The sequence below is a fragment of the Pleurodeles waltl genome, chromosome 12 (genome assembly GCF_031143425.1).
Source record: "Pleurodeles waltl isolate 20211129_DDA chromosome 12, aPleWal1.hap1.20221129, whole genome shotgun sequence".
In the NCBI taxonomy this organism is placed as follows: Eukaryota; Metazoa; Chordata; class Amphibia; order Caudata; family Salamandridae; genus Pleurodeles; species Pleurodeles waltl.
In genome coordinates this window covers 133350576-133375019 of record NC_090451.1, presented here as the reverse complement: position 1 = coordinate 133375019, position 24444 = coordinate 133350576, and positions in this window count along the sequence as shown.

Genomic DNA, 24444 nt, shown 5'->3' with positions numbered 1-24444 from the left:
TTCACTGCCAGAATCTCTCACTTCCTCCTCTGTCTCAGAGGAACAGTCAGTCTCATAATCATGATCAGACAATGACTCAAAAAGCATACCAAAAACCTGCTGAGCAGTCATCCTGCAGCTAGCCATGATCCTTCCTACGAAACGTAACTGGACAAATGCACCACCAACAACCAGAACTGTGTAAGATAAGTAATAAACAAAGTGTGGCTTTATCACAAAGAGTTATGTACTGAAAATCTCTACTGCTCGCTTGCCGTAAAAACCTACTCACCAGCAACTACTCTGCACAGACACAGCAATCACCAATGATATCCCACTAAAAAGAAAGAAAGAAAGAAAGAAAGAAAGAAAGAAAGAAAGAAAGAAAGAAAGAAAGAAGGAAGAAAGAAAGAAAAGCAAATTACAAATAAGACAACACAAATATCATTGAGCACAAATCTAAGGACAATTTCACACACAATCCTGCATTTAGTACACCACCTACAAACATGTCATTCATGAATGGCAACAATACTCCTTTGGAGTAAATTGTTTTTACTTACCTAAAACATGCAACTAGGCAAACCGCAGGTCAACTACTGCCAAAACTGCACGGAGCCACAGCAAAGGAAGCAAAAGCTTTGAACTAAAACAAAAAGGAGAAAAAAACTGTTATAATCACAAATGCAAATACTTCGCCAGTTAACAAACACCCCGCCACCAAGCATTTAGAAATTGGTGCCTAAGTGGATTCTGTCCCCAATAGGGGCAGATGCGCCTACTAAAAAATAGGCCTGTCTGCCCCAAGGGGGGTAGACAATACCTTTAGTAGTATGCCCCCATGGGGAGCAACCCTTGCCCACGGGGCCACCCCCAAACAAAAAAACACACACTATTCCTGGTGCCTAAGTGGCTTCTGCCCCCTTGGGGGCAATGGGCCTAAAGAAACTAGGCCGAAATAGCCAACAGTTCTATGCCCCCCATGGGGGGGTGACCCTTGCCCAAGGGGGCACCCCCCTCCACAGAAATAAACAAACAAAAAATCCTTGGCATTCCAGTGGTTTCAGATCAGCCTAAAAATAATAGGCCGCCCTGCCCCCAAGGGGGCACAAATGGCCATAAATAATATGCCCCTCTAAGGGGAGTGATCCTTGCCCAAGGCCCCCCCCCATCCAATAAACACACACAAACATAATCCCTGGTGCCTCAGTGGCTTCTGCCCCCCCTTAGGCACAGATGGGCCAAAAAAATAGGCTGATCCGCCTCCAAGGGGGGCGGAAAAAGCCAACAGTTCTATGCCCCCCTTGGGGTGGGCGACCCTTGCCCAAGGGGGTGCACCCCACAGAAATAAACAAATAAAATAAATCCCTGACATTCCAGTGGTTTCTGCCTGATCAGCCTACAAATAATAGGGTGATCTGCCCCCTAGAGGGGGCAGAAATGGCCATAAATAATATGCGCCCCTAAGGGGAGAGACCCTTGCTCAAAGTGCCCGCCCCCATCCAATAAACACACACACACACACACACATTATCCCTGGTGCCTAAGTGGCTTCTGCACCCTTGGGGTGGGGGACCCTTGCCCAAGGGGACGCCCCCCCCCCCACAGAAAAAAAAACTAATTAAAAAAATCGCTGCCGTTCCAGTGGTTTCTGCCCACCTTGGGGGCAGATCAGCCTAAAAATAATAGGCCGATCTGCCCCCATGTCAGATGTGCTGGTCTGTCCCAATATTGACATAAAATAGCAATTTAAATACCACTATATTTTAATTCTTTTAGAGCACTACTCAACCCAGTGCAGCTTGTCAGAGTGCTTTACATCACACATACACATGGCATTGACAAATCGTACAAGTCAATATACGGGATGTGTTACATAAGATAATGAAGGTTACACAGTATAGGAGTCACATATTATCCTTGATAGCTCACTGTGCTATATTAGATTGATAACAATTTTAAACTGCAAGTAACAAAGGGATCTCTGTTAAAATCAGTAACCCACTTACCTATGTACATAGAATACAAATCTGTCATCTGCATGTTTCATGATGTTCTGTGCAGGAGACACATTACTTTCTATGCTACTTTGAGTCAAAACTAGGATTAGGAAAGCACAGATCTTTCCATCAAATGCATTTACCACCTGAGTTGTCTTACCACTATTTATTATTCCCTCAAATTTGCTGGTAACACAAAACAATCTGCAGCAAGTGCCTTCACCCCATTAGATATTTTAAAGTTCAGACTTTGCAACCAATAAAGCAGAACAGATGTACTGTCATGTATCTCCTTGTAGTTAATTCCTTTGTGGCAGAGGTCCAGATGTACTTAGCTTTTTTTGTCACAAACGGCCTAATTTTCAGAATCGGGTCATTTGTGACCAAAAAAAGCATTTTCTTAGGTATCAAACCCAATTTTGCAATTTAGTAATCTATTAACGAAACTCAAACTAGGTTTGCGAGCCAGTACTAGGAAAGGGTGTTCCAAGGGCTTCCCTTCCAAATAGAGAGTAGCAGAGGGATGTATGATTGTTTTGCGACCAGGAATGCAGCTGCAAAACAATTGCATTGATCACCGACTTCAAATTGGTGGTAACCCATTTGCAAACTGGAAAGGGTCCCCTAGAAACCCTGTCCTCTTTGTGAATGGGGGTGCCAACATTTATTCGGAGCAGGCAGTGGTCCAACGGACCACTGGCTACTCTGAAAAAATAAAAAGGAAACTTTTTTCAATTTTTTTTTTTGTAATGTATCACGTTTTCCTTTAAGGAAGACGGATGCATTTCACACAAAAAAATGCTTTATATAAAAAACAGTCACAGACATGGTAGTCTGCTGACCCCAGCAAGCCATCATCCCTGTGAGTGAGGCCATTCCCAAATGAGTTGCAAATTGTGACCTGCCTCATGAATACTAATGAGGCAGGTCTCTTGCAACTCATTTGGGAATCGATAACAGTGTCTGAAACACTGTTGAACATCAGGTTTGCGACTCACAAATTGCAAGTCACTAAGGCCCTAATTACAACATTGGTGGTAAAAGCCGCTTACCGCTGTGCAGAAGGCCGCCAACACACCGCTGCGGAATTCCGCCACATCTATTATGACCCACATCTCAGAATCCGCCAAAATTCAGACACCCACACAAGTCCGCCACACCAAAGGTCAGTGATAAACTGGCGAAAACGAAACTTCCACCGTCACGCCAACAGAAATACGCCCACACTATCACAACACACAAATCCACGCGGCGGTCTTTCAACTGCGGCATTCCATTGGCGGTACACACCGCTGCACTCAAAATACACACACTCTGCCAAAACACAGCCACATTGGACAATTCGAAATACACACACCTGATACACATACACACACCACTCCCCCACACCCATTACAATATAAAACACACACCCACATCACCCCCAAACCCCTACAACAAATTTACTGAGAGAAGGCCAGAGAGAAACACCACCAGCAAGAACAACAGCATCCACAGGCACAGAACACCATCACCCACACAACTTCCACGCACATCACACAACACACCACTACATATCACCACACTTATTACCACACACTCCACCCCACACATCACCCACACCACCCCATGGCACGGCAAAGACACCCCAGGTTCTCGGAGGAGGAGCTCAGGGTCATGGTGGAGGAAATCGTCCGGGTAGAGCCACAGCTATTCGGAGCACAGGTGCAGCACACCTCCATTGCAAGGAAGATGGAGCTATGGCAAAGAATAGTGGACAGGGTCAACGCAGTGGGACAACACCCAAGAAATTGGGAGGACATCAGGAACAGGTGGAATGACCTACGGGGGAAGGTGCCTTCCGTGGTCTCAAGACACCACCAGGCGGTTCAGCAGACTGGTGGCGGACCCCCACCTCCTCCCCCACAACTAACAACATAGGAGGAGCAGGTCTTGGCGATTCTGCATCCTGAGGGCCTTGCAGGAGTAGGTGGAGGAATGGACTCTGGTAAGTCAAACCTTTACTATTACATCCCCCACCCTACCTGCATGCTATCACATACCCCCACCCTCACCCTCACCCCCAGCACCCCTACTCCTCACAAATGTCCCAACATCACAAACCACACATCCCAACACCAAGCCCTGCATGCAACAACAAAGTATGGACACACATCACCAAAGCATGCCCACTGCACATACCCATACACCCCCCTAAACCATCATCACACAAGCTCCCACACAGGAATGCTAGCACTGGGGTACACAGTCACCCACCCATTGCACACAATTACACACACACACAGATTTAATAAACATCCTTTTATACACCTGCAGGACCCCTACCCAACGTCACCAGACAGGAGGGTCCACACATGTCCACACCACCAACAGAAGAGGCCCACAGTGATGACAGCACTTCTGTCCAACTAGATCTAGATGACCAGCCCGGACCATCGGGGACCTCTGGACAGTCGGTTCCCCTCACACAGGCACAGGCCACCACAGACCTTCCCCCCCTCTGGAAACACCAGCACAGCACCCACCCAGCGGGCCCATACCTCGGTCCCCAGGACACGTCAATCAGCTGTGTGTCCACCACTACAGGGAACCCAGGATAACCCACCACCCCAACAACAACAGGGACCTGGGGGCAGTGGTAGTGGGCATACGGTCCAGGGGACGGAGGCACTGGAACACAGGGGAACTGGGAGGGCTGCTGTGCGACAGGGGGCAGACAGGCCAAGGGAACCCACTCTCCACGAGGCCCTCTCCTCTATCATGGGAGCCTACTACCACTCCCAAGAGACGATGGCAACGGTACTGGCCAAGTTTCAGGAGACCCAGCGCATGCAGGAGGAACAGTATATGGGCTTCAGGGAGGAACTCAGAACCATCAGCTCCACTCTGGGCACCATCGTAGGGGTGCTGAAGGAACTACTCAAAACCAGGAGGGACACTGGCACTACAAGGGGCCCCTGACACTAGCATGGACGATGAACTGCCCACCACCTCCGCCGGTGCTAGTGGACAGGACGCCCCACCACCGGACCACCTCACCAGCACCCCACCCCCTGCAGAGGGAGAACCACCCTGCAAACGGTCCCTGAGATCCAGGAACAAGACAGAGCACGATGCCAAGACCCCCGCCAAGAAATGAGACCACCCGGATTGTCATCCTACTGTCCCACTTTGTCACCCTGTCCATAATTTAATTGCCCCAGCTCCACTTCCTATGCCCATATGGGCAATGCACCTGTAAGACTAATAGACTGGACTCTGCCATGGACACTCCTCCGCCATCACCCCTCACCATTTCACTACCCCCTCCAATTTTGAGCATTTAAATAAACACACCTAAAGCACAAAATGATTTGAAGTCTGTCTGTGATTTCGAAATAGTGTATTAGCAATTACAGTGACAAAATGTTTTTTAAAATAGTAATGTCAACATACCTATGTCACACAGCTCTAGTCCATGAGGAATCTAAGCAGATGTCACATAGTGGGACCCAAATCTGTGAAACCGTAAGGGAAAGTGACAACTCAGTGACCATACACTGGGTGAAAACGACAGACAGTAGAGAGGTAGTAGTGTTAAAGTACATATAGTAGGCAGGTTTGCATTCTTACCTGTGTCTCACTAGAAATATTGCTGGATCACTGAGTCCCTGTTGTGCATGTCTTCTTCCTCTGCTTCCTCCTCATCACTGTCCACAGGCTCCACAGCTGCAATAACACCTCCATCTGGACCATTCTCCTGCAGAAAAGGCACCTGGCGTAGCAAAGCCAAGTTGTGAAGCATACAGCAGGCCACAATGATCTTGCACACCTTCTTTGGTGAGTAGAATAGGGATCCACCTGTCATATGGAGGCACCAGAACCTGGCCTTCAGGAGGCCGAAGGTCCGCTCGATCACCCTCCTAGTTTGCCCATGGGCCTCATTGTAGCGTTCCTCTGCCCTGGTCCTGGGATTCCTCACTGGGGTCAGTAGCCATGACAGGTTGGGATAACCAGAGTCACCTGCAAATGGTGAGGGGCAACTGTTAGACACACACTAACCTGGAGGGCTAACCCCAGACCCAGACAACCATTCCCACTGACTTGCTTCCAGGTGCTCACCTAATAGCCACACACAGTGCCTCTGGAGTTGACCCATCACATAAGGGATGCTGCTATTCCGCAGGATGCAGGCGTCATGCACTGAGCCAGGGAACATGGCATTCACATGGGAGATGTACTGGTCTGCCAAACATACCATCAGTACATTCATAGAATGATAACTCTTCCGGTTTCTGTACACCTGTTCACTCCTGTGGGGGGGGGGGGGCAAAGCCACATGTGTCCCATCAATGGCACCTATGATGTTGGGGATGGGTCCCAGGGCATAGAAATCAACTTTCACTGTAGGAAATCCTCCACCTGAGGGAAAACGATGTAGCTCTGCATGTGTTTCAGAAGGGCAGACAACAGTCTGGACAATACGTTTGAAAACATAGGCTGGGACATCCCTGATGCCATGGCCACAGTTGTTTGAAAAGAGCCACTTGCAAGGAAATGGAGCACTGACAGCACCTATACTTGATGGGGGATTCCTGTGGGATGGCGGATTGTTGACATCAGGTCTGGCTCCAACTGGGTACACAGTTCGTGGATTGTGGCACAGTCAAGCCTGTAGGTGATTATCAAATGTCGCTCCTCCATTGTTGACAGGTCCACCAACGGTCGGTACACCGGAGGATGCCGCTATCTCCTCACATGTCCCAGCAGACGGTGCCTATGAAGGACAACAGCAAGCACAGAGTCAAACAATTCAGAGGTACGTACCCACAGTTTACCCAGAAGACCAATCATACACAAAAGGTGGCCTGTATATGTGTTGAGTCTAGGCCTAGGTATGTGTGATGCAGTTGAAAATGAAGCCATGTGGGCCCCTGAAATGGCGGCTGCCTGACCTCTGAAGTGGGACAATGGGATGTGAAGTAACTGCGCTGGTGTTGTACACCGTTGCGGTAGGCGGTCAAGGCCGCGGCGCAATGCTGCATTGGTTAACATTGGACCCTGTGGGTCCCAGGAGCCAATGACGATGTACGTCGGCGGTGACGGTACGCACTGCCGCGGACGTGACTGCCATTTTCTATCTGTTCAATCACTCGATACCTGATCTTCGAAAGGAGAGGACCTACACTGCAAGTGCTGCTGTGATATCGGTCTGGAAGAGACAATGGCTTGTGCATCTGGGGAAAGGGCCCCTGCCTTCACATTGGAGGAGTTGGAGAAGCTCGTTGATGGGGTCCTCCCCCAGTACACGCTACTCTACGGTCCTCCAGACAAACCGGGAAGGACACAGGGAGCATGTTGTATGGGATATGCCTGTGTGGAGAGGGCTGGATGTAAGAAGGAAGGGGGGAGAGTGCTGCGTGCATGAAAGACAGTGAATGCATGTGCCACATGGCACAAGGGTAGGGATGGGGGCCACTCACTTTGACGGTGCAGTTGGTAATGACTTCTCTTCTTCCCCTGTACATTTCATGTAGGTCAGCGCCCACCAGAAGAAAGATATTTGGCGTGCCATCGCCAAGGATGTCCAGACCCTGGGGGTCTACCACAGACGGAGCACCCACTGCTGTAAAAAAAGGGAGGACATTCACCGCTGGAGCAAGAAGACGGCGGAGGCTCAGCTGGGGATGGCCTCCCAACGTGGGAGGGGTGCCCGTCGCACCATGACCCCCCTGATGTTCAGGATCCTGGCGGTGGCCTACCCGGAGTTGGATGGGTGCTTGAGGGCATCACAGCAGACACAAGGGGGTGAGTACACTCTCATTCTGCTGACTTTGCACACAGTGGAGTTATCTGGGTGGGAGAGGAGGGCTGTGGGTTTCCCTAGGCCAGGGCGAGTTCCGTAGGCTGGGCCCCTCCGTAAGGCAGGCCCTGTGGCACCCCACCTCTGTAGAGTGCCAAGTACAGCTATTCATGCCCCTGTGTCATCTATGTGTGCAGATGTCGTCCATAGCCTTGTAGGCCATTTCCCAGGAATCGAACTGTGGAGCCCAAGAGCGCGGCGTAGTGCAGGGGGCTTCTGTGTCTGTCATGTCCGCCAACGGTAGCGGTAATCCATGCACTCAACATGTCTTTCTTCTGTCTCCCCCCTTTTTGTGGTCTTCCTGTTCTTGTGTGCATTAGCATCATCAGGCGGAGGAGCAGTGGCACCGGAGCACGAGGGAGCTGCATCCCACATGGCCTTGGAGGGCGAGACTACGGACTCGGAATTCACCAGTGGGACGGAGGGCGAGGGGAGCTCCACGGTGGGGACAGGAGCTCAGACCAGCGACACGGACTTGTCCTTTGATGGGAGCTCCCTTGTGGTGGTGGCAACATCGGTGCCCCCTGCATCTACAGGTACAGCCGCCACCCCCCCTACCAGCACCGCCCTCCCAGCAGCCACTCAGCCTTCGCCCCGTGCCCGCTCACCCATAAGGGTGGGCATCACCTTCGCCCCAGGCACCTCAGGCCCTGCCCCAGTCACCCCTGCTGCCCTCAGTGAGGAGGCCATTGACCTCCTCAGGTCACTCACTGTTGGGCAGACTACCATTTTGAATGCCATCCAGGGTGTAGAAAGGCAGTTGCAACAAACTAATGCATTCCTGGAGGGCATTCATTCTGGTCAGGTGGCCCTTCACCAAGCTTTTCAAACTCTAGCCTCAGCACTGATGGCAGCCATTGTCCCCGTCTCTAGCCTCCCCCCTCCAACTTCCTCCACCCAGACCCAATCCCCTGTACCTCTGCCTATCCCAAGCACACCATCAGACCAGCCTGCACACACCTCACCACACAAGGGAATCTCAGGGAAACATAAGCACCACACATCACACAGGCACTCACGCAAGCAACACACACATGCAGACTCACCAACATCCACTGCCTCCACTGTGTCCCCCTCCTCGTCGCATCCCTCCTCCCTCCCAGTCTCGCCTACACTCACACCTGCATGCACTACCTCTACAGCCACTACGTCCTTCACCAGCACACCCACCAGCACACCCCGCTCACGTGCAGTCACCACCCCCACTACCATTCACACGTCCCCTGTGTCCTCTCCCAGTGTGTCTGTGACACCCCCTCCCAAGATACACAAACGCAGGCACACACCCTCCCAACAGCCATGCACCTCACAACAGCCTCAAGCGCATGCACCTGCACCCAAAGTCACCAAACGTACACCTCCTACTACCACCACCTCTTCCTCAACTCCCAAACCCCTTCCAGCTACCCATCCCAGTGTGTCCAAAATAATTTTCCTGTCCAGCCTTGACCTTTTTCCCACACCTCCCCCACCCCGTCCATCTCATAGGTTCCGAAATAGCACTTCAGCCACAACATCTCCGGGACCAGTGGTGCCTGTAGTCACAGGTATGTGGAGTGCACCGGCCACCAGGACAGCCAGTTTGGCACGGAGCCACAGCACAGCCAGTCCCCCACCTGTGAAGCATCAGAAGTTGCCAGTGCCCAGCGGGAGAGGGGGAAGACTCCAGCCACCAAAGCCGCTCCCAGGGATCCCGTTGGGAGTGTGGAGTCAGGTGTGACACCTTCCAAGGTGAGGAAGGGCCACAAGAAACCCGGAAAGTCTGGGAAGGGCTGCACAGCAGAGAAGACCGCCATCATTCCCCAGGAGGCCACCCCCAGCCCTAGCCCAGCTGCCCAGGAGGCCACAGCCAGCCCCAGCCCAGCTGCCCAGGAGACCGCCAGCCCCAGCCCAGCTGCCCAGGAGGCCACCGCCAGCCCCAGCCCAGCTGCCCAGGAGGCTACCGCCAGCCCTAGCACAGCTGCCCAGGTGGCCACCGCCAGCCCCAGCACAGCTGCCCAGGAGGTCACTGCCAGCCCCAGCACAGCTGCCCAGAAGGCCACCGCCAGCCCCAGCCCAGCTGATCCATGAAGGACCGCCAGCACAAGCCCCGCTGGGCCATGAAGGACTGCCAGCACAAGCCCCACTGGGCCATGAAGGACCACCAGCACAATCCCCGCTGGGCCATGAAGGACCGCCAGCACAAGCCCCGCTGGGCCATGAAGGACCGTCAGCAGAAGCCCCGCTGGGCCATGAAGGACCGCCAGCACAAGCCCCGCTGGCCCATGAAGGACCGCCAACTCAAGCACCGCTGAACAGGGCACCTCCAACTCAAGCACAGCTGAACAGGGCACCGCCAACTCAAGCACCGCTGAACAGGGAACCGCCAACTCAAGCACCGCTGAACAGGGCACCGCCAACTTAAGCACCGCTGAACAGGGCACCGCCAACTTAAGCACCGCTGAGCAGGGCACCGCCAAATCAAGCACCGCTGAACAGGGCACCGCCAACTCAAGCACCGCTGAACAGGGCACCGCCAAATCAAGCACCGCTGAACAGGGCACCGCCAAATCAAGCACTGCTGAACAGGGCACCGCCAACTCAAGCACTGCTGAACAGGGCACCGCCAAATCAAGCACCGCTGAACAGGGCACCGCCAACTCAAGCACCGCTGAACAGGGCACCGCCAAATAAAGCACTGCTAGCCCATGAGCGGCAGTGGCACTGATGCAACTGGGTCAGTCATGGGGTGAGTGATGCACTCTGGGCACCAGTCCCCCTCCAGAACCTGTAGAGACATCCATCCACTACCTCTGTCCTTCACAGGATGAAGCACTCTGGGCACCAGTCCCCCTCCAGAACCAGTGGAGACATCCATCCACAACCTCTGCCCTTCACAGGATGAAGCACTCTGGGCACCAGTCCCTTTCCAGAACCAGTGGAGACATCCATCCACTACCTCTGTCCTTAAGAGGATGAAGCACTCTGGGCACCATGCCCCCTCCAGAACCAGTGGAGACTGTTATCCACTTGTGAGACTGTGGCTTTGCATTCTTCAGGATGTTACAGTGGGTAACCCACCCACTGTAGAGACTTGAGAGACTGTGGCTTTGCACTCCCCAGGATGTTACAGTGGGGAAACCACCCATTGTAGAGACTTGAGAGACTGTGGCTTTGCACTCCCCAGGATCTTACAGTGGGCAAACCACCCACTGTACAGACTTGAGAGACTGTGGCTTTGCACTCCCCAGGATGTTACAACGGGCAACCCACCCATTGTAGAGACTTGTGAGACTGTGGCTTTGCACTCACCAGGATGTTACAGTGGGCAACCCACCCACTGTATAGACTTGAGAGACTGTGGCTTTGCACTCCCCAGGATGGAACAGTGGGCATGTGGCCCCCTCTTGGATTTGGCGTCGTGCACTCACGCGGCTGAGGTGCCCCCCCTTTCCCTCCCCCTGAGGTGCCTGTTTTCTTGGTATCTGGTGCCCCTGCAGTGTTCTCTCTGTCATGGTCAGGGATCTTGTGTGGGCCTCGCCCATACCGTGTGGTCCCAGTGTTTCACTGACTTTCTTTGTGCAGTACCTGGACTTCTATGCCTGGTATATATTTTGTACATGGTGTATAGATATATTTCTGGCTACTTGTTTGTAATATATTCCGATGGTTACACTCATTTTCTTTGGTCTTTGCATTCTTCCGGGGGAGGTTGGGGGGTGTAACTGTGATGTATTGATATGCATTAGTGCGTGTGTTGTAGTGGGTGAGGGTGGGGGTGGGGGTGTTGCGTGTGTGTGTCCCTGTTTTTTGCCTCCCCTGTGTCGTAGGTGCAGTACTCACCGTGGTCTTCGCCGCCGGCGTTCGTGCTCCTGGTAGAGGAGCAGGAAGACTATCGCAGGTAGGATTTGGAGTTCCGGTTCCATGGTGTCCTCGTTCCTCGTGGAGTGTGTAGAGGTGGGCGGTTTCCCTTCGAAATTCCTGTTTCCGCCGTGTTTTTATCCGCGGTGTATCTGCCCCGGAAAAGGTGGCAGATTGGCCTGTCATAATAGTGTGGGCAGTACATTGTCTCCTGCCTGTCTGTTGGCGGTGACCGCCGTGATGTTTGTTTGTACCGCCGTGGCGGTCGGAGTGTTAAAGGGGCTGTCTTTGTTGGCGGTTTCCGCCACGGTCATAATTGCTATTTTTTTACCGCCAGCCTGTTGGCGGTCTTTCCGCCGCTTTAACACCGTCTGCCAGGGTTTTAATGACCACCTAAATCTTGCAAGTTGTGAGTCTCAAAACCTGACCTTCCTACATCTGGCCCAGAGATGCTTTTTAAATAAATGTAGAAGTTCAAACCCAGATTTTGCATTGGGGTTGCGCCACTTTTCTGGCAAAACACCAACACAAAATCTATCTTGGGATTTACAGTGCCATACCAATCCTGTTTGCGTGGCTTTGTAAAAACAAAAACAAAAATGCAAGGCAGCACATTGCCCTGCCTTTCCGTGCATCAGTTAGACATTACATGGGTGGTGCTTGCATCCACCCATGTATATTGATGCAAACCCATATTCACAAATAATTGTGAACATAGGTTTGCGCCAAACTGGTGAGTCTACCTGAAACTGGCGTAACAAGAAATATCTTTATTTCCCCTCATTGTTGTCTCTTTGCATGTATGCTGCATTCTGTGACACACATACATAGAGGAAATAGCCTCATGGGACAGTTTTTGGGTGGCTTTGTAAAAAAAAAAGAAATAAGCGCAAGGCAGCGCATTGTGGTGCTTTGCGTTACTGTGCATCAGGTAGGCATTAAATGGGTGGGGCATGGGCAATGCCATACATCCACACACATATTCTGTATACAAATAATATACACTGTAGTGTGGTTAGTTTTACGTATCCTTTGCGCATTAGCTTCAGGCTTTAGGCCTTTGTGCACTTTACCCTGGATGTGTTTTATTAATTTGCTGGCAGCTTAGAGCCTCTGTGCACTTTGCTCTAAATGCTTTTTATTAGGCTTCGTACTGTTATTTTTCAAATAGCCAGTTCTACGGTGTTGTTTTTTTATTCATATCACACTGTTTTGCCTACTTCAGCACTGGAGTTCTCCATAACATATTCACTCTGTGCTTCAGTCAAGGATACAGTCTGGTACATTGCCGATAGACGTGGTAGGAGTTTAGATTTGGCATTCCTGCGTAGGGACATTTTGTGATCACAATGACATGTTAGTTATAAAATCACTTCCTTGTCCCAATACACGCAAGAGGGAGATTCCGACCAGGGAACCACAACTAGACGCTGACTGCCTAGTTGCAGATGCTGAACCAGTTCACAGGCCTTTGCTCAGGTATGAGGGTTGATGTCTCCCCAGTGATTCGGAAAGGCAAGCTAGAAGCTTAACATGCTGTGCTCTAAATAGAACAAGCAGAGGGAGAGTAGAAACTGTTAGGCATTATGATAGCTTTGTTCTTATGTTTTACTCTCCTGGTGACTATTTCAATCCTACTGTGTTGTATTGTTCTGGTTATTGCGGCTCACGCCTTATTATCTAAAATACAGTCGTTTTATTAAAACATTATATAAAACTTATACTGTCTTTGTCATTTGTATATGAGATCATATTGTAAATGAGAGAGTTGGTTTGGATCTGAATGACCACGACTTCCCTGAGAAGTTCCAAAGATGTCATGCGCTCGGCTGCCTAATCATTTCTTCCCCGTGGGAGAAATGAGGCACTGCTAGTTAGCCGGAGCAAAAACCGGATTTAGGGTGACAGAGTTCCTTACACGTGGGTCAGACTCAGTCCCCCACACCGTTATCGATCCTGCTGCCCAGAAATCCAGTAGTCTCATTTAGGATAATGAGAGCCCACGCGACAACACAATCTTCTTAAGGCAGGCACACTAGCGTTCTCTGGGTCAACTCTCGAGTCCCACTTCCCTGTCAAAGGATCTTGGTTACCCCCTATTTACATGAGGTGACATTCCAGCTAGGCTCTGCTAGTGAGTTCAAGTCTTAAAAGTTCTATGATGACTGAGAAAGTCAAAGTCGCTCCGCACCATGGCATGTCAGTCAGAGCAATATGCCGCAGAGGCCATGAGGATCATTATTCAGTCTTACCTACTCTTCTTGGAGTGATGGTGTGAAGCGCCCTGACACACGTCTGCAGCCTGATGGTGAGCAGACGTTTGGATACTATGGTAGGGGTGGCTGGCATCCACATGCTCCTATGCCTATGTGCTAAGACTCCCGGAATCCGTTGGCAGGACTTTGGTCTTCCTACATTTTTCGATAGGTGAATCATTATTTTTCTGCGTGTAATGGCTTGCTTCTCCTTTGTGGCTGCATGCTGCTCCAGGGTGACAACCTTCTCACTTCACAACTGCCACCTCCTCACATATGGGGTTGGTAACAGCACACACAAGGAAATTGCCCCTTCAGGTCACAGCACTGCACAGGGTGACTTTCCTCTTCTTGATAGAGCAATGTACCAGGGCCACAGCCCTCAATCATCACCACAGTCCACCCCTGGCATATGAAAGTCGCACATAGGATTGCTGCATGGACATTTGATTATTTATTCTATTTCACATCAATGCTTAATATGTTGTCTTTGATTGTTGGTGCAAGAGGTTGGAGTGTGGCTGGCAAGAAATTCATGTATCAAATGCATCCTATATGTGACCTAGATTTTTATTATATGTGCTGCAAGATTCTAGCCTATTAAATCTGACACAAGAGAGAGATTTGCCTAGGATCATACAGTTTGGCCAAGCTGGGGTTGATCCCAGTTTTCTGATTTCACATTGTTCATTTCAGTCAGTAGATGGACATCTCTTTATTTCTCCTATATCTCCTGTTTTACATCTAAGGTTAATGTTTTGTCTTTAATTCTTGGCACATGAGTTGGGAGGGTGGATGGCAGGCAGAAGCCACGTGCATGCCAATTGTAATGCACACCCTATAAATGGCCTAGATTCTTATTAAACATAGAACAACAATATAATTGATTGAATCACACAAGATATATACCTACCACTTATAGATAAGTCACAGTTCAGCTTCCGCTTGTTGCTGTATGTTTGTGAAAGTGCATAGACCAATATATGTAAGTCACACTTGTCAACTTGAACTCATAATTTCATGTTTGGTCAGTTCCATCGATTGATGCAAACATATGCCAACTTTGAGAAATCATGTGTGTTTCTTCTCTCATTCATTCTGCAATTATGCATTTTTCACTCCAAATAAGGACTGTCTTGCATAATCCTGCTTGCTCCTATGTGACCAAAATATTTCAGTTTTGTGCAGAACTATCAAAGTCTGTCACATCACAACAGAAAATGATGTCCAAAGGTTTGAAATTATGTTCTTTATTTGCCAGTTCCAGTCTATAATTATAGAAGACCTGTGTTCTAGAAGACCAGTTGCTTTCTTTTTTGTAGGTCTGGAAATTTGAGAGCTCTGGATATGGCCATGTTAAATATTGCCAAGTTGTTACCCTTTCAGAGCACGAGTGCTCTTGTTCTTTATCCTTCTCATACCTACCTACTGCAGCAATGCTGCAAAAATTGTGATGCCCTGTATGATAACACAACATCACATGGTAGCTTTTTTTTATGCTTTTAGGTCTGAGAGACTGATGTAATTTAGAGTTATGAGATGTTTGAAATTAGAGGTCATGTGTCCTTACTTAGCATTGGCTCATTCAGGGTGAGGTTACAGTGCATAGGTGAGCTGACAAGTCAGTGTTTCTGTAAACAAGAAAGCCAACTAGGCTGTACAAAGGACTAGTTAACAAGCAGAGTCTAGAGCAGATTCTGATTGCTGGCTATAGTTTGTGGTGTCTTTTGTTATTCCTACATCTCCCCACTTGGATTGTTTTTCTATGCAGACCAGCAATATTTCCTTCTGAAGGCCAATATTTTCTTCACAGTGCTAGTTGGAATGGGAATTACATATGCCTTTTTTTGGGAGTTATATTTATCACCATTTCCATCCTTGGATATTTGGGTGGCTCTCACGTATTTTGATGTGGAGCTGATACCTCTTACTTTGAAATTTATGATCCAATCTTTGTCTAGGTATTCTGGTTGTACTGATTTCAGGGTGAGCTGTCCGGTTGTGCTGGTGAATGTTGGGTGGTTTAGATATAGTTATGCCAACAGTAAGGACACAATACGTCTGCTGCTAAATGTGGAGGTGACATTTGGGGGGCCAGTGTATAATTTGTAAAACATAAATGCAGAGCCCCAACATGTTTCCTATTGCCCTATTTCTACATACCAAGATTGCCATAACCTTTTTCTTTCACTAATCTACACTTGCTTATTCTTGAAAAAAAATGTAATCCCCTTTTCCAACTTCATCTTTGTTTTCTTATCTCTATTTCTCCTTTCTTCCTTTTCTGCCTTTCTATCTTTCATTGGGTCATGGTCTGTTGGTGAAGAATAAGCCCCAAACTCCTAAACTGAGTGCAGGTTCCCACCACGGACAAACTAAGTGGTGGGATCTGGGGGGGGAGGAGAGTTGGGCGTGAAAGGGAATCTGCGTAAAGCCCTGGAATGGATCGACTCCTTCCTCTCCGGGAGGACTCATAGGGTCAGACTCCCACCCTACACATCGAGACCCACAGGAGTCAACTGTGGAGTCCCCCAAGGATCCTCTTTGTGTCCAACTCTTTTCAATGTATATATGGCCCCAATCGCAGCCATCGTCAGAAGCCACAGAATGCACATTATGTCGTATGCCGATGACACACAACTCATCATCTCCCTTACCGAAGACCCAGACATGGTCAAAAGGAACTTCCACTCAGCAATTGAAGCCATCACCACCTGGATGAGAGAAAGATACCTCAAGCTCAACTCTGACAAGACCGAGCTCATCATCTTCAGAAACACCACCTCAGCATGGAATGACTCCTGGTGGCCCACATCCCTCAGCACCCCCGCCCCGCACCGACTGAGCACGCCCGCATCCTAGGCATCCTCCTCCTGCTGGCACATACTTCGCAAACTTCAAAAAATCTTCAGATGGATCCCAGCAGACTGCTGCGGGACAGGCCGCCACGCCTTAGTCACAAGCAAGCTTGACTACAGCAACGCTCTCTATGCCGGCACCTTGGCGAGAAACATAAAAAAACTACAACTCATCCAGAACGCCGCCGCCAGACTCATCCTGAACCTCCCACGCAGAGAACATATCTCCCAACATCTGAGGACCTTCACAGGCTCCCGGTCGAGAAATAAATAACTTCAAGCTACTCACCCACACGTACAAGGCCATCCATGTCAGACCAGCTTACCTGAATCACTGTGTCTCCTTCCACACCCCTGCCAGATCCCTCTGCTCTGCCTAACTGGCCCTGGCCACCATCCCTTGCATTCGTAAAACCACCGCCAGAGGACGATCCTTCACCTATATTGCAGCAAAGAGCTGGAACAACCTCCCCCTGCACCTCAGACAAAGCCCATTGCACACCAACTTCAGGACGAACCTCAAGAGGTGTCTCTTCGAATGAAGCCCCTCCTCCCCCTCCAACCCCCCTCCAGCACTTTGAGACCCTCAAGGGTGAGTAGCTGCTCTTTATACAATCAGATTGATTGATTGAAGGGTAAGCATACTTTGCATAGGCGAGAGGTCTCAGTCTCGATAGCCAGGCAGGTAATGCAATCTCATCTGCATGGAAATGTGCTGCATATGGCATATTACACCTGGTGGGGTAGGCTGGCGCTAGAGTTAGTTTGTTAAATCCTTGGGTAAAGGAAGCTTTACGCTAACAAAAGGCAACATTGTGTTATGTGTAGCTTACAAAAGTGTGCGTTCTGTCTGAATTAGTAGTGTTTGTGTGTATGCTCGTAATGTTCTCTAATGTACTCATGATAGTCCCACTACACATATGTGTGCGGTCTGAAGGTCTGATGTCACTTCCTGTAAAGTCATGGCTTCTGACACCACTTTCTCTGATGTCACGTGCTGGGATGTCACTCATACAGCCTAACTTGGTTAGTCCACCCACTTCTAATTTTAGGACTTGTGCCCTGTGCAACACTCTGCAGCAGGTGCTTTTGAATCGTAAGTTAGTGCTAAACACAGCGCCCCCTTAAGGTCAGGGCATCCCTTCCCAAAACATTATCCTGCCCCCCGCCCCTCGCACTGCCCTAAAGCCGGCCCTGGAGGCATCTTTCACTCTTCATTTAAAATGCTAACCATGGTCAAATGGGCAGATCAGATTTCACGTTCATGGAAGGAAGGAAGACACACATTATTTGTTTGTCCTTGCGCCTCGTTTTGCGTTTTTGTAAAGCCCATCTATCTTCAGCTGGTGCGATGGGGGTTTCGCGACTATCTTTCCCTTTATCTTGTGCTGAAACAAATAAATTGGGGGAAACGAAGTGGGAAAATTACACTTTTACAAAAGTAAAAAATAAGGAATGTTATGCACGGAAATTTCGACTCCTATAGATCACGAATGAGCAACGTGTAATTTATAATAAACATCCCTAATAAAGAAGTTTGATTCGTTATACCTTAACAGGTGCGCGAATATTCCGAATTGCTGAAAGTAATATACATTTATTGTGCTGGAAGTATATCAGAGTGAGTAAAGACCATTCAGATATGTAGAACAACATGATCCTCATAGTGAGGGGATTCGAACCCGCACCCCCGAAGATATTGATCTTTAATACAATGTTTTAGATCGCTCGACCAAGATCATAAGAGGGGCACTAATTTTACGTATCTGAAAATAGAGTATGACTCAGATCTTATGATTTGGATTGAGCTTTGCTTTTATATACCTTTTCACCTTGTCGTAAAACAATAAATTGGTAATATAAAAAAATAAACTTTGCCAAAAACAGAAAAACGCTAGGGAGCTAAGAATCGTCTTTTGTCGGTCATCAATGAGTAATGTTGTATTAATTTATAGGAAACTTCCTTAATGAAGAAGATGAACTTGTAACGCCACAGCAAGCCCGCAAATGCAACGTCATTTCCAATTGTAATCAGAAATCAACAATTATTCTTCTGGGATATTTTGGTGCAATGCTCCTCGGGCTCTGTTGTCCAGACGAAACGCAAAGCCTGGACTCTCTAAATAATTCCAAAATGGAAAGTACCCTGACGAGGGTGAGTTCAAACCCACGCCTGCAGAGCGAAATGGATTAACAGACCATCCCCTTAACCACTCGGCCACCTCATCAGATGTCATTATTTTGCCCAAGCACTTTTAAATACCAATAAATCTCACAGGTCATGTACTATGTTTGTGTTGCTGTAATATTTATTTTTTTACTAAAGCATGGATATGCTCTGTGGACTTGGATATGATTTGCCCAAAAATATTGAAATGGTAACTTCTATAAATCTCATTTTACACCAACCTCTAGATCCTCTATGAACCTTGGAGATCATTTGTCCCTCTATATTGTGGTAACAACTTTCTTTTACAACACCGTCACCCCAACGAAGAAGCAGCTCAATTATTCCTGCTGAAAAAACATTGAAATCTTGTGCACAGGCGCATTCACACTTCATTTTGAAGACGGCAACCTGACTACACCAATGCAGGAGTATAGGAAACACACTACTGTTACCATTTATGCCAGGAACATGCATTATGAAGTGTCGTCGATCAATATTGTTATTAAAAACCGATGTCGAAAAATAAATCGCCCCATTATTGATGGAAATATTTGACCACCATCTGCACCCACTCTCTCTTCCTGATCTGAGCCCATATTTACTAATCTTTCATGCAACAAAGTAGAGCTCAGCACCAATGTTGCCTCATTGTGGTGTCGTCACCAAAGCATCTGGAGGGGACCCTCAGCCAGGCTGAGGAGCCCAGAAGAACATCTAACAATGTTTCTTCTGTGTTCCTCCAGGAACTGAGAGTCGGCCAAGAGGAGGAGCCAAGGATGAAGACATAGGCGTAAATGTGTGTTTTTTTTAACTAAAATGACCTTTTCCCTTCCAAGGAAAAGGGCAAGGTGATAGCTTGTACAGGTGTCAAATGTGGGACCTAATACATACAAGTAAGTGTGTTTTTGTGAAAGGTGATGGTTTACCTTTTCTGAACTGAACAAAAATCCAAGGGGAAAAAAGACAAAAAAGTAGTAGAGGTAACAGAGAAGATATCCATGGGCTGAAGTGTGCTGATCCAATGCCTCATGCTGTGTGCTGTGGGGAGAGCAACAAAATGGGAAACAGTTGGACCGACCAAAAGTGCTTTGCAAAATATGATGTTGGAATGACAACCACTGCTCTCTCTAGACCGGACCTAAAAAGATTCCCTTTAAGTACGCAGTGGAAGGATACAACCACTGATGACTGAGGAAGTGGTGATTTAGGACTGAGTGACTGCCCTCTCATAGAGGACCTTGATCTACAGTGACTGCTACAACACTTGGGGGCATATTTAAGAGCCCCGATGCTGTCTTAGCCCTATTTGTTTACACTAAGGTGGCCATTTCCCCACGCCAAATTTACAAAGTGGTTCAATGCATGTATTGCGCCTCTTTGTAATCCCTTGCGGCGCCACAGTATACCTGCACCAGGCCTATGTATGCAAAGTGGGCATTCCGGAGCAAGGAGGCCCACAAAAATGGCACAGTGAAATTTAACAGATTACACTGCACCATTTTTGGTGTAATTTTAATGCCTGTTCAGAGCAGACGTTACAGTGACACAGGCATAGAAGCCTATGGGGCTCCTTGCACTTTGCTACACTAGCGTATACATTTTTTATGCCAGTCTAGCAAAGGGCCACAATAGCATAAAAAATGTTGACACTGTTGTGCCAACGACCACCATGGTGCGCCATATTATAAATAAAGCACAACCATGGTGTCGGTAAGTGCTGGGAGGGGGGGCGCAGAAAAAGTGGTGCATCATCTCTGATGGCCACTTTTTCATTAATATAGGCTGTGGTTTTGAAGCACCTTTTGCATAATGTTTGTTCTTAAGCAACGGACGAATTATCAAGCACCAGCAGATGCAATGACTGGTGTTCTAAGTAGGAACTCAGCATGCAGAACCCAAGATACACTGGGGCATGAGAAGTGACCCACAAGCGACCCAGTTCATCAGCAGCCTTATTTGCAGCCCATTAGCAGCCCTTACGTGGTCCCATTGCAGCACCACAAGCAATTCTGGAAGTGGTGTTGCTCAAGTGAGGAATGTATAAAAAAATTAACAAGACTACAAGCCAGTGCAGTTTGTCCACTGATGATATGTTCCCTACTCTATATTCACCGTCTTTAAAATCATCAGATAAGAGTAGGTCAGACTACACCAAGCAACGTCCAGTGTCCTAGTCCATTTCATCGTACACTGGCAACGAGCAGAAAAATGCCAGGACCCTGCTAAACCTGAGGAGTGACACTGGACCTGAACTCCAGTCTTTCTCACACATTACTAAATGTTAAAAAGCAAATCTATATCTGTTAAGACAAGATTTGATAGATTTAAATCACTCAAGTGACACTTCTTGTAGTCGTCTGCACCTGAGTGAAGTTAATAGCCTTATTGATATGTTTGTGAACCCAGGTCCTGGTAATGAGAGGGGACTCGCTCAAGAACATGTGCTTATGGGAATTACAGCTAAGAGTTGCAGGTCACAAAGGTCTGTGACATGCACAAACTGGAGCATAGACTGTGCACATATTTGCACTCACAGAAGTACAAAAATACACACTCGTCTAGGTCTCAAATTGTAAGCACAAGAAAGCAATGGCATATTTAGGGAGTTCTCCTAGAGAAGCTGAGTTTTTCAGCCAAATTATTTGAAAAACAGACTTCAAAAAGCACAATTTGACACCCCTTTTTAAAAGTATTTCATGGAGGGATCGACCCTGGACCTCCCAGGAGAACATTATGCTTGCTTGCTTTGTTTGCTAGATTGCGTGGCTTTGTTAGAGCTCACTTATTCGTCACCCCGGATAGCAACCCAGTTTCTCACAATTGCTAAATGCAACAACCTAGCCAAACACTTTGTCCAAAGAATTCAGAAGATCTGAGATCTGCGCCTTAATCAACTAGAGCACATTACCCTAACAAGGTATGCAACCTTTGTGTCATGGTCCTCCTTTACGCCACTCCAGAAAACATACTGTAAAATAGCAGTGTCCACCATCAAGTTTTCTCCTTACTGCTCTGACACTGTCTTACCATCCCTTGCTAAATAAATATATTGTTTTAAATCATTATGATTTCCTTAAACCATCTTTCTCGAAGTATTCGAAGTGAGACATGTCTACCACACACTAAATAATGCTGACGCTGACAACCTAGAAAACCACACACCCACAACAGAAATGCCATCTCTCGACAAAGTTAAGGGGAAATGTGTTACCACTCAGTTTAATAGATATAAATAGGAACAAGGGCTATTGGGCCTATTAAACTTGCTTTAGATCAGGTCTTAGCACATAAACCTCCATGCTTAAGATCATAAATGACGATCCTGCCACATGGTGATTTGATTTGAGGAATTTGGTTAGAACTCTGCGTTAAAAGACGAATGTTGAGTCGCCGAATTCCACTAATTCCACAGGGCCAGAAAAAAAAAAACCCATTCCGTCTACCCTTAGTAAAAATCTAAGCCAGCCTGGGGATTACGAAGTTGTATCAATCACTAGATATCTCAATTCGAGGTACTCCAATTATTCACTTGCCAGAGGTTTTTCTAATTTATCAACAGGCTTTCTTCTGATTATGTTGAATGGGTGGGTTAGGGCAGATTGTCCTTGCATCAAATGGGTTCTGACTAGTTAGTTCATCAGGATTTCATGCTTATAAGTACTGTTAGTTTTTACTTTTTATTGTAAATGAGTCTCCCTACCTGAGTCTAACTCACTGTAAATTCACTGTTATTAGACTGAGTGTGTAAACCACCTGTGTCTTCCTTTTAAGATAAGGCTGCTGCTGTGCAACAAGGGTTAGTGGCACTTGGCTGGTTACACATAAATAAGTGTGCATATGCTGTTCAAGCAGGACTACCAACTTGCACAGCCCGGTAATTGAGCCCAGGTATATTGGCGCAGAAGGGACTCTGCAAGGATTGGTGCTGACCTGAGGTAGGCCTTATCATATAAGTAAATCTGCATCTGTAGTGCTTATTGGAAAATCTGTGCCCTTACGTACAGTTTTGCTCCATTTAGGCCTCCAGGTGCCAAACGGGTAAAACGTACACAGCAAGTTTGAATTAGCAGACCCCAACACACTACAATCACATTTTATGGCACTTCAGTATTCGTCACATTTGTCTTGCTTGCTCAGCTCATATGCTGAGTCCAGTCCTTTGTCCCCTCCCCCCCCCAGTGGTCCACCGCAGAGGTAACAAAGGCCTCTCCACACAAAATGAGCAATTATCAGTGATTAAACCAGTTCCTGAGAGAGGAAAGGGTGTGGAAGAAATCTGCATCTGATAACCAGCCTGTTAAACTGCAGCTGGGCTAGGTCAGCCCAGTCCTAATAGAGCAAAGGAGAAATTCCAGACCTCTGGAGCCTACACAAGAGGGGTTTGCCTTTGAAGTTTTGATGGGAAACGATCAAGCAGTGATGTCAGTTAGGGGAGGAGCTGAGTGTCATCCTGGGATTGGCTAGGGGTGCCTGCCATCTAAATCCTTCCACCCATATTTAAAAACCCCTGGGGAACAGGAAGACAGATGAGAAGATCTAAACCTGGGAGACAATGAGAGCTGGAGGGATGTCCTGCTGGCTGGTTTTTGGGGGGTTGCGCAAGATGCCCCCAAAGGCAGAAGAGAAGTACCAGGAGTCAAGCAGAGTAGAAGACTGGAGCAGGGAGCCAGAAAAGTCAGCTCCCCGTTAATTTCACCATTTTAGAGGCCTAATGAAAATACTCCTGGTTGCTAAGCATGACCACAAGGAGCAAAGGGAGCCCATGATGAGAAAAACGAACCAGCAGGGCCCGAGTTGTGCTTCTTGAAAGATGTTTCAAAGAACAACAGAAATATAGCAATCTGCCATACTCACTAGGAAATACACTGGGTGTGCCAGGGCAAACTACTCTGTTTTATTTGCATTAATGGGCAGGGGGTGTGCTTGTGATCCCCTCATCAGAGAATCTATTGATCCAATGGACCTCATCCCAGGGAGCCCAAACACAAACAACGAATCACAGAGAAATCCTTTCACCTGGGAAAGAAGACCAGAAAGAGCGTGGTGCACTGCTGCAGCCCATCCGGATTGCGGAGTTCAGTCACAACCCCACAAGCCCATTACTGGGCAGTGCAGGGCACACACCACCCTTCACTCTTCCTGCCTATGAAGATGTAGGCAGGAGAAATCAGTCACTGGTACCAAACTGGTACCAAATGAAGTGTCAGCCAGGGGTGCTCCCCATGTAGTCTCCACCAGTAGGTACCACGGGTGGGGCCGTGCCACCCATAGAGAGACTGGGAAATGAGACACAAGGCCACTAACCAAAAGAACATTTGCAGTGCATACGTCTACAATAGACAAAAGAGCAGAGAGGCTTTCCCGCTCATAAAACATTCAGGAGTTCTGATGAGGAGAGCCCCTTAATGTTCTGGGTGGGCTATTTCATCTATCTGTCTGCTTGTGATGGCAACAAGGAAGGACAGGCAGGAGCCCCACCACGTTTTCCACAGACTGTTGT